We start from the raw sequence: 16,484 nt of genomic DNA, 5'->3' as shown, positions 1-16,484 counted from the left end.
TCCTGTGTGGTCAGTGAGTGTTGGACCCCTTCAGTCTTTTTTGCTTGTAGCCTTATGTGGTTCCAAATCCTCTTTGCAGCATTTTTATCTTTTTTACTTATGTCCATCATCCACTGGACCCCAGCTTTTCCTATTTTGATTTGGATTAAGGTTGACGCCTCCCTTTTTCTCTCAAGGTACTCCTCCCATTTGGATTCTACTTCCCTTGGTGTGGCTCCCCTCTTCTTTGCTAATCTGTGCTCTCTGGATGCCTCTTGACGCCTCGTTATGGCTGCTTTAACTTCAGCATCCCACCAGCTTTTTGGTTTATATTTTCTCTTTCCTCTTCTAATCTTGCCCTTTTTTAGCTCCCTTTTAAATACTTCTACTAGGTCATCGTATGTCCATTCTCTATTTGGTTGTTGGTTTACTATGTCCTCAATGCGCTTTGACCCTTTTTCCAACTGCATATCATTGAGTTTCTGGTTGCTTTCACATACCTGCATTTTTGTTGCGGCCGCTGTCCCGCCAAATTGGAGTTTAATTCTTTTGTGATCGCTTCCTAAGCTCTTCGCCCCTTCTTCATCAATTTCCATACCTACTAACCTGTCATACAGCTTGTGGGACATCAGACAATAGTCGATTGTGGAATGAGAGTTATTTCTTTCCCATGTTATTTTTCCCTCACAATTAACTATTGTGAGATCCTGGGTTTCACAAAATGTTCCTAACATTTTGCCTGTCGTATCGGTAGCTCCATCAAAAAATTCCATATGGGCATTCATATCCCCTAAGATTATCACTTCCTTATTCTGGCCAAATTCCTCTATGTCTTTAGCTGAACATCTGAAATGTTCTGAATTTTCCTCATTCGAGTCATTTCCTGTTTTTAGGTAAACAAACCCGAGTACTGTATCTAGGTTTCCCACTCTACCCTGGAGCCATATATGTTCTCTGCAGCTTTCTGTTATCCTTTTCGAATCTTGGCCTTTGATTAGCGCCCCCAGGCCACCTCCTTTTCGGTCCTTCCCTTTTCTATTGCACCCCAGCCATGAATATCCTTCAATGTGTGGAGGTTCTTCACTGTCTCTAAGGTGGGTTTCTGCTACACCATATACTACAAAATTTCCAGTTTGCAGCTGCTCCTGAATTTCATCCCATTTAATTCTACTTCTACCCCCTTGCATATTAATGAAGGCCAAATTTACGGGTTGTTTCTTTTTCCTCCTCCGTGCCTTCGTCTGGCTACCACGTTGGCTACCACGTTGTTGCTAGATCTCGGATCCGTCCGGCTTTCCCGACGGATCCCAACTCAAAATGCGTTGGGTCCGTCGGAAGAACCCTACCGATCGGGTCCGTCCGCCGTACCTCTGAAAAATATTTCCCGGATCCGTCCGTCGTATCCCGAAGAAAAACGCACCGGGTCCGTCCGACGTACCTTTAGCCACAGCCAAAAAAGAATGAGAAGTGGTGTCATTTCACATTCTCGAGGTAACGTGTGAAGAAACGATTTTCTAGCTTGACAGGTTGTAAACATCCTTTTTACTTTACGCTCGGTCACTTGGACTGAGTAAACGTTACTTTTCTCCCTCTCGACCGCTCTCTAAAAAAAAAAATCGCTGCTTACCTTTCCAAGTAGAACCACACCTTGTCAGCTTGGAGCTGTTTTGCTGGCGAGCTTTTTACCCAACCGCTGGTAAAATAATTATGTGCTTCGGTCGACTTAAAAGCCTTCATTTCTTCGTGTCAAAAAGTTTGCAGAAAAAAAAAACAACAAGGTAATTGACGATGTCACCGCAGTCACCGTGTGAATATCGCTTCCCGTGTCCGTTCCCAGTCGCAGCTTGAATGGGTCGATGCTGTCGCAAAGGCACGCTTTTAACGTGGTAGTGTTAAAGGCCCACTGTCCACCCTCCGACCGAAAATATTTTCTTCCCGGTGACTGTGAGACTCAGAACGCAAGGCCGCAAAATGGTTTTGAAAAGATTAACTAGTAACGCGCAGTTACAGCCACCGCAATAACCCGGTTCTGTCGTGCATCTCTCCTTCCGTTCCCTCGCAAAGGTTTTTCACTCTCCTGCCCGAGGTCGTCTGGCCTCCGCAAGACAAATTCTCCTTCCTCCTCCGCGTTTGGCGGGAGGTGGAGCGTGGCACTCCGTGTGCGCGAAAAAAACAAAAAACACGGGCGAGGGAGCGCACGCCGCTGGATTCAGTCTGGCCGTGGCGAGGGAAAAGCGCGCAGCGAGCGGTAGACACCTAACCTTCACCCTCAGACAGCGAGAGGCACCAATGGACGTCGTTCTCGACAAATACGTCATAGCTGCGGCTCGACGGGCCAGCGCAGGGAACGGGGAAGGCTTCCCGAAGGTGAGCATGAGAGAGCTTTGATTTGTATTTTCGTTGCTTTGCGGCGCACGTGTCACTGTAGCATTTTGCACAGACTATCTCCGGTACCTGATCGAAACACTGGGCTCCTTCGCTTAAAAGGTCCTTCCTTGAACAGTGGCCTTAAGGGCCCCGTGCCGCAGAAAAGTCGGTGTCGTCGGCGGCGGCCGCCGTCCCCCTTCGTCCGGCTTTGGCGGTGAGCGAAAAATCCCAGAAGCATTATTAAATAAAAACGAGTAGGAAAAATCGCCGACCTGAGGAATCGAACGTAGGCCTCGGGGTGCGAGACGAGCACGCTAACCACTCGGATGGTTTAAAATGGACAAAGGTGTGTCTATTGATTGCGGTGTTGTCTCAGAAATGTCCCTTAGAGAAGTGTATTGTGGCGTATAATAATAATTATGAACATAAGTTATAGAACACGCAGTTATAAGCGAGTGGCAAATTACTTTTCCGTTGTACTTCCTCTTCGCTTGGCGTGCACGTATAGTGCCATCATGGGTGTGGCGCACGGAATAAGATAGACAGGGCATGGCCTCCGAGATCTTATTCGCGCTGGCTCAAATCGGCAACGATGTTGCCGACGAACTACGACCAATCTCTTTCTCTATGCTACGACTGCAACTTGAGGCCCGCGCGTTTCGGCAAGGTGGCCGGCAGCTCTTCTACGTCCCAGAATCACCTTTCAGAACAAGTAATTACCAAACAGTCATGCTTTAGACATGTTAACGAGTGTTGTATCATGTGAACTACCTCTTTGTGTCACTCAAAAGCGCAACAAGCAAATGAGTAGATAGTGCGAACGGGGCGCGACAACGCTATCGCGTTCCATTCTTAAAGGTGAAGCAAGTGTCCTCCAATTTTTCCGCGTACCGCACGCGCTCAGATCCGGTAAGTTCCGAGTGGTAGGTAGTGTTTAAAGGCTGCTTGCTGAGAAGCGGCGGCATTTAACCCGAAGGGCACCAAAGTTAACACAACGCACGATCGTGGAAACGTGCGCGCGTCTCTCCTACTGCGCTTCCGACTCGGCACTGTTGGCATGACAACTGACAGCGGCTTGCCGGACGTGACGTAAACTTGTTTTATGTTTTGTTTGTAAAATATACAGTATGGATCACTGCCTTGTCGTGGCGGAGGGGCTTGCGAAACTCGGAAGTCGTAAGCTCTGCTGTGTAGGGCCACCCAAGATAGACAGGTCACGGCAGAGAGTTCTGACAAAATGTGATTCACTGGAGAAGGTAATGGCAACCCACTCCAGTATTTCCTGCCAAGAAAACCCTATGGCCAGTCACAATACCATTAATGATATGGCGCCGGAAGATGAGCCCCCCAGGTTGGAAGGCGTCCCACATGTTACTGGGGATGAACAAAGGGCGATTCCTAGTAGCTCCAGGACGAATGAAGCGGCTGGGCTAAAGCCAAAAGGACGCTCAGTTGTGGATGTGTCGGGAAGCGACCGGAAAGTCCGATGTTGCAAGGAGATATATCACATAGCAACATGGAATGTAAGATCTATGACGCAAGGTAAACTGGATGTCATCAAGCGAGAAATGGACAGATTGAACATTGATATCTTGGGTATCAGCGAGCTCAAGTGGACCGGAATGGGAGAATTTAACTCCGGCGACCACTATGTATTTTATTGTGGGCACGAATCCAAGAGAAGGAATGGGGTCGCTCTCACAGTAAAAAGAAGAATGGGCAAGGCAGTGCTAGGGTACAACAACAAAAACGACCGAATGATTTCACTTCGGATCCAAGGTCACCCTTTCAACATAACAGTTATCCAAGTCTATGCACCGACCACTACTGCTGAATAAGCTGACATTGAGAGATTTTATGCGGACCTACAATGCCTTTTAGACCGCACCCCATCATCAGACGTCGTTTTTCTCATAGGAGACTGGAATGCTAAGGTCGGGAGTGAAGAAATATCCGGAATTATAGGCAAGTTCGGTCTTGGCGAGCCAAATGAAGCTAGGCAGAGGCTAGTAGAGTTTTGTCAAGAAAACAACCTGACCATAGCGAATACTCATTTTCAACAGCACAAGAGGCGCCTGTACATATGGACTTCACCGGACAGTCTGTACAGGAATCAGATTGATTATATTCTTTGTCGGCAGAGATGGAGAAGCGCTATACAAGCAGTAAAAACAAGGCTTGCGGCCGATTGTGGCACCGATCATCAGCTTCTTGTTGCCAAAATTAAGCTTCGATTGAAGAAAACGCAGAAATTTAGAAGGCCTTCCAGGTATGATCTGGATCAAATTCCATTAGAATATTCTGTGGAAGTGAGGAATCGATTTCAAGAATTCGATCTAGAAGACAGAGAGCCCGAAGAGATGTGGACTGATGATCGTGATATAATACAAGAAGTTGCTACTAAGGTAGTTCCAAAGCAAAAGAAATGTAAGAAAGCAAACTGGTTATCTGAAGAGGCTTTGCAAATAGCTGAGGAAAGGAGGATGGCAAACGTTATGGGGGAAAGAGAAAGATACAAGGTTCTCAATGCGGACTTTCAGAAAATAGCAAGGAGAGATAAGAATGCTTTCCTGAACATACAGTGCCAAGCAGTTGAGGACAACAGCCAATTAAGGAACACAAGAGCTCTGTATAAGACAATCAAAGATATCAAAGGAAGCTTCCGTGCAAGCTGGGCGTGATAAAGGAAAAACGAGGCAGGGACCTCACTGAAGCCTCAGAGATAAAGAAGAGGTGGCAGGAATACACAGAAGAACTGTACAAGAAGGACCCGAATGTGCAAACCCAACATAAGACGGTTGTGATTACTGATCTCGAGCCGGGCATCCTGAAGAGTGAAGTTGAATGGGCCTTAGCCAGCCTTGCTAAGAACAGAGCTAGCGGAATTGATGGCATTCCAGCTGAGTTGCTTCAAAACCTAAACCATGACGCTGTTAACATTCTGCATACATTATGTCAGAAGATTTGGACAACCCTGCAGTGGCCACAGGATTGGAGGAGGTCAGTTTACATCCCCATTCCAAAGAAAGGCAGTGCCAAAGATTGTTCCAACTACCGCACGATCGCTCTTATTTCGCATGCTAGCAAGGTGATGTTGAAAATCATCCAAGGTAGGCTGCAGCAGTATGTGGATCGGAAGCTTCCGGACGTGCAAGCTGGGTTTCGCAAGGGCAGAGGAACTAGAGACCAAATTGCCAACCTTCGCTGGATCATGGAAAAAGAAAGAGAGTTCCAGAAACCCATCTACTTCTGCTTTATTGATTATGCGAAAGCATTTGACTGCGTAGATCACAGCAGATTGTGGCAAGCTCTCCAAGAGATGGGAGTTCCAATTCACCTCATCTATCTCCTCAGGAACCTGTATGAAGGGCAAGAGGCCACAGTCAGAACTGGGCATGGTCTTACTGATTGGTTTCCGATCGAGAAAGGAGTGAGGCAAGGCTGCATACTGTCGCCCTGCCTATTTAACCTATATGCAGAGTGCATCATGAGGAAGGCCTGTCTGGACGAGTCTTCAGCTGGAGTGAAGATTGCTGGAAAACGTATCAACAACCTTAGATATGCGGATGATACCACTTTAATGGCAGAAAGTGAAGTGGAACTCAAGAGACTTCTGATGCGCGTACAAGAAGAGAGTGCGAAGTTTGGGTTTAAACTGAACATTAAAAAGACAAAGATCATGGCGCCTTGCCCTATCAAGTCCTGGAGCATCAATGGACAAGAAGTGGAAGCTGTGACAGAGTTTCTGTTCTTAGGCTCCAAGATTACCTCGGAAGGAGACTGCAGCCATGAAATTAGGAGACGCCTGCTTCTGGGAAAGAGAGCAATGGTTAGCCTTGACCGCCTAGTAAAGAGCAGAGACATTAGTCTGCCACCCAAGATCCGTATAACTCGTGCTATGGTCTTTCCAGTTGTGATGTATGGATGCGAGAGTTGGACTGTGAAGAAGGCTGACCGCCGAAGAATTGATGCGTTTGAATTGTGGTGCTGGCGAAGACTCTTGAGAGTTCCTTGGACTGCCAGAAGATCAAATCAGTCGATATTGTCGACCATAAACCCTGACTGCTCATTGGAGGGTCAAATTCTAAAGTTAAAGCTCAGCTACTTTGGTCATCTGATGAGAAGAGAGGAGTCGCTGGAGAAAGATTTGATGTTGGGAAAGGTTGAGGGTGGCCGGAGAAGGGGTAGGCAGCGAACGCGATGGTTAGATGGCATCCTCGAGGCACTGCAGATGGAGTTATGTGATGTTAGGAAGATAGTGAGAGACTGGAAAGAGTGGCATAACATGGTCCATAGAGTCACGAAGAGTCAGACACGACTGAACGACTGAACTGAACTGAGGTCGTGGTAAAATGTCTACCGCTTCTTGTCGCAGTTTCTACATGGTTTCTAGCGATAGGGCCGATAGCTGGTCGCATGGAGGAAGGAAAGATGGCTGGTCGCCTGTGTCGTTGGCTCCGTGATCGCTCGCAGGCATTGGGCCTCCATGCTCGCAGGCCAGGCTGGTGATGGTGGCGGAACGGGGTTTAATGGCGTCATAGTATGAATATCGTAGCCGAGTGTGGCCGTGTGTGGTAGTGTTCCTTTCCACTTGTTATAATCACGACCGGCTTTAAGCCGGTCGTGGTTATAATACTCCTTGAGCTTCGGCCTTGCGTACTGCTGTTTGTCGAGCGGCATGTTGTGGTATTCCCATGCGTTCTCTTGGTTACAGATAGCACCGTCTCTGACCTGTGGACTCTGCAACGCTAGTTCTGCAATGCCCGCCCTTGTCGATGGAACATGCCTGCAGTATGTTGCAAATAACTGGTGTGGTCAGCATTCCATGTACTTACTTGCATTTCCCGAAATTTATACGAGTCACTGCCTATGGATCATCCGGAAGTATGTAGTACGTACAATTGGACTGGGGTGCACAGCGCAAGTAGCGCGACACACGGGATGAGAAAAACTCGTCTCCGATTAAGTGCATAGTTGAGTGGAATCTCGCTGTCATTTTTATCATGGTCTTCGACTTCGACCCCACTGTTTAGTAGCAGTGGTAAACTTTAAACACCTGGAAATACCAGTATAAAAAGGCCGGTTGAAACCCGTAGTTTGTACGAAGTTGCCTCTCTATCCTGGATTTCAAGAGGTTGGTTAGTGTATCCGGAGGGCAATTTTTTTGCCATTTTCGTTGCCTTTATCGGATGTACTAACAGCAATTTGGTGTCCAATTGATACAGGCAGCTTGGCACAGCTAATCTATTCTGAAGCTCCGGTGCGGTAGCGAGCTCGCGCCCGGGACTAACCGGAAGGCCAGCTGTTCATCACAGCTCTCAAGCGACTCGCTGCCGGCCTACTGGACTAGTCTGCAACCGTGAAACCCAGGTATCAAGTAAAGTTCTGTACTTATTAATGCCGGGAGGTGCAACGCCCGTGCATAGAAAAAATGCTCTCCACTTCTCCCGAAGCAGTCCTGCCTCTAGTGTTGCTCCTGAAGTTGAAGGGTCGAAGCACAAGCTGTGAAATTCCTGGTATTTTTACACAGTATTTATCATCCAGCTGCTCTAGCTCTAGACAGTTTCTTTTCTTGTGTCGAATTCCTTTAGTTCTTTTATTTTTTTCAGAAAACATCCCACGACATTCTATTCAATCGATGTTATTTCTAATTGCCCTGTTGTGCTTATCAATGCAGACAAGCATGTAGACTAGTGCCAAAACAAATAAATTCGTGATTCCATCTGTGTCCAGTCATTGTCCTTGCGACTAGCTTCAGCATGCACCAAAAACAGTTTGCCAAGTAATTATTTCCTCTGCCTTAGGGAAAACTGGACAGCTGTGAAAGCTGCAAAGATATGGACTGATATCCCTTCATATTGTTTCGCACAATCATGCTAATGATGTGTTGCATTTCGAAGATTTGAGCTGTCTGCTTGCCAGCACAAGATGGAACATTTATTGCGGACTGCATATTGGTTGTGTCGTGTCAAAATACACACATGCATCTTGATTTCAGGGCATTCAATACCCTCGGATGGTCACAAAATATTCCATACGTCATGATAATTAACTGCAGCTCTGGGATAAAAAAGGTATATAGACATAAATCATTGCAAGAGTAACAAAACTGCATACATTTGCACTGTTAAAAATATTGAACACTACTCAATGAAAGCAGTTTTGCTAGAACCATAGCAGTGACTGACATGGCAAACAGTGCTTATTGCCTTTAGTGATGTGTTGAGCACAAGGCCTGCTTGGAGATTTTAATCCTGCAGTTAGGCGGAGTTATGTCCTGTTTTTGTTGCATCATCATACATGCAGGCCAAGGTAATGCCATATGGTCCTTGGTTCCAACGCCGCAATTCTGAAAAAGTGACTGCCAACACAGGTCCGATGTACATCGTCCCACTGCTGACCGTGTACATTCCTAAGTGATGTCCAAGTCTTGGGCAGACATCAATAGACGCAGCTCACAAAGCAACATTCCTGCCAAGGTGGTTGCCTACCATAAAAACCGCATGCCATAGCTGCCATTCATGACAGCCCACAAGTTATGAAGTGCTGACGAAACACATTTGAGATGTTCAGTGAGTTTACACAAGAGGGAGTTGTTAATTAGTCATCCGGTGAAATTTACACTGTTTTTAATTTTTTAAACAAAGCTCCTTTTGTGAAGTAAAACAAGCTGCATGTAGCCACAGGCACAAAGTAGGCATATGGCAATACGTATTGAAATACTTACTGTGAATTGTGTTTTAATGTCGGATGGCTTTGAAGGGACGCTAAGGATGGACAGCATTTTTCCTGTATCGCTAAGGTAGTGTTTTAAAAGGCAAGAAACAGAACAAAGATGCTGCAATTACCAGCCAATTTCGCAAGTAAAATGCATGCTTCCACACAGAAGTTTTGGTGCAGATTACTGCAACATATATTGTGTCGTGAGCCACTCTATGCGGCAGTGACACGTCCTTTTCAGCAAGGTCATCATGAATTTGAATCGACTCTTGGAAAGATTTCTAATTTAAATTATCTCACCAATAAATACTATATACCACAATTGCTGCCAGACAATACAATCATAATGAGAGAAATACTAATCAAATTTTTACTGAGACCAATGACTGAATGGAGTTGTCCTCGGTGTCCCTTTAAAAGCGTGCACTGAAGCATTTAAGCAAAGTATGCATTGATGCATGTGAGAAAATATTCTGGGATAACACAATCTTTGCTCCAACAGCAGACTGTCAACTTAACCACAAGGACGGAAAACAGCTGCCCAGGTACAGTGATACAGCACGTACAGCAATCGCAAAGGTTAGCAGACATGCATTGCAATTCACAGAATGTCACAAAATGTGGTCGCTAGGTTAAGTGTAATGGCATTAAATGTGCAAGCGTATTTTTCAGATTGCTGTGATTTATTCGTTGTTTCAATTATTTATTTCATACATACAGCCACACATTTGGTCAACAAAAAAAAGGGCGTGCAGGTGCCAGGAAAGAGGTCAGATTAGATGCGCTAGGTTTCTCTCCCAGAGGAGCAAGGAGAGAATAATTCTGTAACCAGTTGATGGTGGATTCATCCAAATGTGAAGGTCCGATGTTCGAAGACCCAAAAGTTACCTAAACGGGCATCTCGTCCAGCTGTCGGCCAGAGCATATGCAAAAGAGGTGGTCATGTGTAGCCTAACCACGAATATCTGCACAAGAGAAAGCAAAAAAAAAAAAAAAAAGAAAAAGCCCAAATTTTGGGTATCCGATCAACGTACATTGTGCACGCATACAAGACATGAATATGTCTGCGCAACTTAACAGTGTTGGCCGTTCATGACATATCGTAATTATGGTGCAGTGAGACTTGCTGATGAATTAAACAGGCTCTGGTCATCACAAACCTCTCGGCTGCACCTTCCCACAATCAATGTCCTGACCTTTCAATAAGACAGCTTTCTCCTCCTCGCATTGTTAGAATGCATCAGAACGTTCTTGCTCACAGCATATAAATACGATCGATATGAGAAAGCTAACCATGAATGTAATCACGGTTTCTTTCCCTCCCCCCTTATCTTCTTGTACTGTATGCACAGCTTTCTTGACCTACCCACATCCAAATGAGAACAACTTAAGGGAATAGTGAGGGCAAAATGAACTTGGTCTATACCAATAAATTACTGTGTTCTAATAATGAAACACAGGCTTTTTCTATGGTAGCAGTTTTATCGGTTACAAAGGTATAGAAACTAAAATACAGCTAAGCCACCAATGGCCGCTTTTATAAGTAAACCGCGGTGACCTTACTTGCTTACTCAGGCAGATCTCCAATGCACGACTACATAGCCATTCACTCCTGAATGATGATAAGTGTGTTTTGCAGCATGAGCTACATCTTGTAAGAATCAAGGGAGCTCTCCTGGAGAAATTTGTGATACCTACATGACATTTTCTTAATTGTGACCTTGTGGTCTGTGCATGTACAACAGTATGGTGCATGCGCAGAATGAAAAATTGCCTGCAAGCAAATTTCTGGTCTGAAGCCCTGAGGCACTAAAGCCACTCTCTTGTCATCAGAATGTGACACCATGCACCACGTGATGGGTGCATAATAAAAAGCATATAAATAGCACACGGCTATGAATGTGATTTGTACCCATGGCAAGCTACACAGGTCAGCTTCCCTGGGCATTGCATTAAACAACTAAGCTATAGCTTCACCTCGGCAGGGCAAAACAAATGTTACATTTTGGTTGTTTTCGGAGTAAAATCTCGTTACAAGCAGGGCAAAACAAATGTTACATTTTGATTGTTTTCGGAGTAAAATCTCGTTACAAGAGACACTCGGTTATAAGAGACATTTGAAACTGGTTTGGTTGGTTTTCCTATGTTTTTCATGTTAACAACATTGCATACAAGAGAGATGGTTACAAGAGACATTCGGTTACTAAGGACAACTTTTTCAGATCCCTAGAGTAAATTCTTCACTATTTAGAAGAGGCACAACCCAGGTGTGCTCATGCAATGCAGCTGAAACGTACCAACTCATAAATGATGCACTTCAGATTCCTTTAGCTAAATTCTGTTCCATATCAGCATCCTTTGTGTTGAAATATGTCAAGAGCTGAAAAGGAGTGCTTCCCCATGATTGGAAAGTCAAAACGACCTCATTGTTTCAGCCGCTGGCATAGCATTACTGTCACCTATGAAGCAAATCAAAATGTATGAATAACATCCACATTTTTGACTCCTCGCTGTTAAAATTTGATCACAAGATGAAAGCTCAGAATCCTTGTGTCTTTCTTTTTGTGGACAATGCTTCTTGCAGCACCAAAGTTCTTGTGTTCAAAGCCACCAAAGTTATGTGGCTCCACACCCTACCTTCAACTCCACACCCTACCTTCAACAAATAGCCAAAGGCATTATGCACTCTGTCAAGTTGCTGTACAAAACAAGGTTGGTAGAATGCCTGTTGCTCGACAGGCAGCAAGACTGTACAATAGTAATTCATGCGAACTTTTGCTGCTCAGCTAGGTGATTGCAGATCTCTTGATTAGCCTAAGAAGTGAAGCTGTGAAAAACTGTTTCAGACAAGCAGGCGTCACCACATTATGTCAGTGTGGTGACATAATGTAAGAGGGCCCATATATGGATACTGTGGAAAGCTTCCTTGATGATGAAGCTTGGGTGAGCATCGAAGAGACTGCTGAGGTACCAGAATCTTTTGAGGAATTCGTATCTGCAGATGTGGATCTTGAGTGCTCCGGAGGAGCTTACAAACTGTGCATTCTCGCACAAAAATGGCACATGTGCCATAGAGGATGACTACGAGGACATTTCAGAGGAAAAATGTCAGCACCTGAGGGTGACGAGCATATAAGAGTGCTTCAAAGGTATTAGAGCAACAGAAAGGCTTGTAAAGTGAAGTGGTTTATTTCCAGAATTTGAGAAGGAATACGCTCTGCACTCACAAAAATACATACAAGTATGGATAACTTCTTTAAGCTTTCCTAGACAATTTCCTGTTAATGCATGTGAATGCATTTATATGCTGATGTGCAGTAAACTGATCAACACAGTGCTTTTAGAATTTTTGGTTACAGGAGACCTTGCTTACAAGAGACATCTTTTTTGGGTCCCTATAGTGTCTCTTGTAACGAGGTTTTACTGCACCTCTTGCTGCTGAAAAAATATCAACCTACCTGGAAGAACCCACATAATGATTTTTTTTAGATGAATAGGATGAAACTGTCTGCAGTGTCCCTTTAGGAGAACTTATTTTACTGGAAGTATGTGAAATAAAGCTGAGAAGCTATTCTATATCTAATCAATAACTTAGACAAAAAAAAAATGAGTGCTAGCACATTAGTCCCACAGTAAGTCACTGCCGCTTGCGGCGGGGGATCTGTACTTCAGTGAACCTGCGAAGTTTACTACTTCTTTTCTTTTTTTTTTTTTTTTTACATACTGCATATTAAAATCTCTCAGCTGTGTACATCCCAGCCAAGGCACTGAGTGAAGGCATTCCCTTCATTAAAATTTTCTTAAGAAATGCAACTGTAGGTGTGTTTTCTGCAATTCTATCTGCTTTCTTACTAAACATATGAAACGTCTAATAGTATTACCAATACAATGGGGGCAGTTTGCTGCAGGAGAAGAGTAAAAATACTGGCATATTTCTGTAGATGTTTCTCTGTGATGAAAATAGTAACAGAATATCTGTTTTGCAGGAATTTATATTTTCTCTAAGTTGGGGACAATGGCGGCATTGCCATGGGCAAAAAATTTTTTTAGCTGTGATAGATATCACCAGCCTTATTTAACTAATAGCTATTTTTATAATTAGTAACCAAGTGCTTTAAACTATAGCTATAATGAAACATTATTCGCCTCATTTAAATCATCTTCAGGGGCTCCCTCACGAACTAAAATTAGGGGAGAGGAAGGTGTCAAAACCTGAGAAGTTCTTGCAAAAGTATGGACGGAGGTCTGGTTCCACCTGGAGCGGGCATGTCGCCTTTTTAGCGAGCAGAAGTTCTCGAAGCTTTGGTGTCGGCCGCCTGTTATATATATATATATATATATATATATATATTTTTTTTTTTTTGACTGGTGGTAGACTTTGCTTTGTCATGATTTCATTTAAATTCCTTGATTTGGAGGGGGGGGGGGGGTACACGGATGGTATGCATAGGATACAACTTAAAGAAAACAGCAGTTGCTAACAATGACCAATGAATGCTTCACGGCATGTGTGTTACTCCACTGAACGGTAAACAATCAGTTTTTGATGTGTGAGTACACCAAACAAGCCAGAAGCATTGATAGTATTCTTCAGCTTGATTTTGTCTGATGATTAGCTTCTTATTTAAGTAACCAGAAAGACCTTAAACAGACTATTTTCTGTGACGAAGGAATTGTGCGTGGCAGTTACTGTAGACTTAAGTTGTATCCGAGACTATAGAGGAGAAGCAGTTGTTATATTTATTTTCGTTGATGTGTCGCATTGGACAAGCAATATTTATGACTCTGACATTGATGAGAAATTGCAAATGAACACTTTACACAAGGGCAAAGGTCGTACTTATGAAAAAAACAACAAAAAACTAAAGAACAAGGACTTCATGAAATGTGTCGAGAAACTATATGGCATTTCAGGTTACTAGCAAACCTAAGAATGCTGTAAAACATGTGCATCTTTGCACCATATGATATAACAGATCAACATAAAGCTATACACGTGCAGCTTTTTATGCAATGCACACAAAAATTCCCAGTGCTCCTGCTGGTATTGAAATAAACGATAAAATTTCACCTCTGGTGGGCACTTCACACAGGTGCATTGAGCATCCAATGATGCAATATTGTGTGCAAAAAAAAATTGTTAAGGAGCTAACTTGGAAAAACAAGGGGGCTGTACATACCCCTTAGGTTGTGCGTTGGGCATCACTGCATCACTGATCTTCATTTTAATGGTGGGCTCGTTACGGCCCGCTATCTAGGCAGCGGGAAATCCTTTATGCTTTCCTTTGCCTTGCTGACTGTTCAAGCCTTTCGGGTGCGTATCCTAACAAGCCGCTCAATTTTCCCTACATCTTTCTGCTTATTGCTCCATTCTGAGCAATGTCAGCCACATTTATTTATTCAAGATACTCACAGGCTCCAAGTAGGAGTATTGTGTGAGGGGCGAGTACAGGAAGCGAAGGATATAAAAAGCAGGTCATGATTATAACAGGTGACAACAACAAAGGTGAAAATCAAGTGTGACGGTTGAGTAATTAAGCACAATGAAACATGTAAAACAAGAAAAACATAACAGTACTTGCTCCTTGAAGACTGCAGGGTCATGAATAGTAGCATGAATGGTAGCAAGTAATGCGATTCATTATGTTAAATAAGAACTGTGGTTAAGTTTGAAAAAAAAAAATGTTTTTTTTTTGCATCTGCTATATCGGGAGTATTTTTAAACTTCACAAATACCTATCAACATGAATGATGGCATAGTGCGGTATAAAATGATATGTCCATCATTGCAGTTTGTGGTCAAAGCATTAAAAGCATTCATTTATTTATAACATTCACTGTTGGTGAACTACTTATTGTACATAGATGGAGTCCTTGATAAGACACTTTTGACGTCTCAGTGAGGAGCAGGACAAAATATGACGATTGGTTTAGCAAAATACCGGAAATCACCAGTCGCGGCACAATAAAAGACAAGGACATCATCTTTGACACCATGCGTGCTGCTATTGCTCCATGTTGATAGGTATTTGTGAAGTTTAAAAATACTCCCGATATAGCAGATGCAAAAAAAAATTTTTTTTTCGAACTGAACCACAGTTCTTATTCAACATAATGAATCGTATTACTTGCTACCATTTATGCTACTATTCATGACCCTGCAGTTTTCAAGGAGCAAGTACTGTTATGTTTTTCTTGTTTTACATGTTTCATTGTACTTAATTACTCAACCGTCACACTTGATTTTCACCTTTGTTGTTGTCACCTGTTATACTCATGACCTGCTTTTCATATCCTTCACTTCCTGTACTCGCCCCTCACACAATACTCCTACTTGGAGCCTGTGAGTATCTTGAATAAATAAATGTGGCTGACATTGCTCAGAATGGAGCAATAAGCAGACAGATGTAGGGAAAATTGAGCGGCTTGTTAGGATACGCAACGGAAAGGTTTGAACAGTCAGCAAGGCAAAGGAAAGCATAAGGGATTTTAAAAAATTTCCGTTAATGACATGAGTTAGTACTGTTACCACACCCATAAAATGGTTGATATCATCACCATAGATATGACTATAGTACTAATTTATGTTGACAACAAGAATTAAAATCTTTATGTATTCCTTGGCCTCACTTGACTTCTTTCAGTTCAGAATGAGCCAGGTCACATTATTGTTCAAAGAGAATGATTTGAATAAAACGTACAGGTAAAGGCACTTGGGGAGGGGGGGACAACTCTGCCCATGTCTCGTTCGTGCAAAAAAAAAAAAAAGCATGTATGGCTTCTTCTGAGTATTTTATTTTTTTTTTTTCGGCAGCGAGATGCAGTTATTGCCGAGAAAACTATCTAAACATAGCATTTCCCTTTTGCTTGATTGGCATATCTGTGCTGCCATGAACGAAACACACATTCACCACCATTTTGTAAAGAACAGCTGAGTAGTCTTGCATCAGGGATCAGCTGCCTCAGTAAACAATCTGGGATGTTGCAACGGTTTCCTTGTTCAGTGTCTCGTCTATTTCTGCATTGCCACCTGCATCACCTGCTTTGCACTGGGAGCCACCAGTCGCCTCACTTCATAGCTGCCGCAATGTGGCGCTACCCAGATAGATGGTAGGACTGCTTGCATCATGCTTGCGTATGGCGTAAGTGGTGTTGGTACTATGACGATCGCTCTTTTTTGCTCCTACACCACGGGTCTATCAGATTCTAGCTTTCTACCCCTTCTTGTGTAGCTCTCGCCTCATCCACAGGTTGACAAATATTGCACAAACGCAACATCAGTATCCCTGCCAACGATCCGAAACTAAGCACGCGCTTCCATCCCACATCAGAGAATCTCTCTACATCAAACTGCGACCTCGAAACATGCACCCTTTGCGGGATCAAGGCCGCAGGACTACACGGGCGAAGCACTGCAC

This window comes from Amblyomma maculatum, chromosome 1 (assembly GCF_055883805.1).
Source record: "Amblyomma maculatum isolate TAMU_Amacu chromosome 1, ASM5588380v1, whole genome shotgun sequence".
NCBI classification, from domain to species: Eukaryota; Metazoa; Arthropoda; class Arachnida; order Ixodida; family Ixodidae; genus Amblyomma; species Amblyomma maculatum.
The sequence above is the reverse complement of the archived record's forward strand: the minus strand, read 5'-3'. Positions refer to the sequence as shown.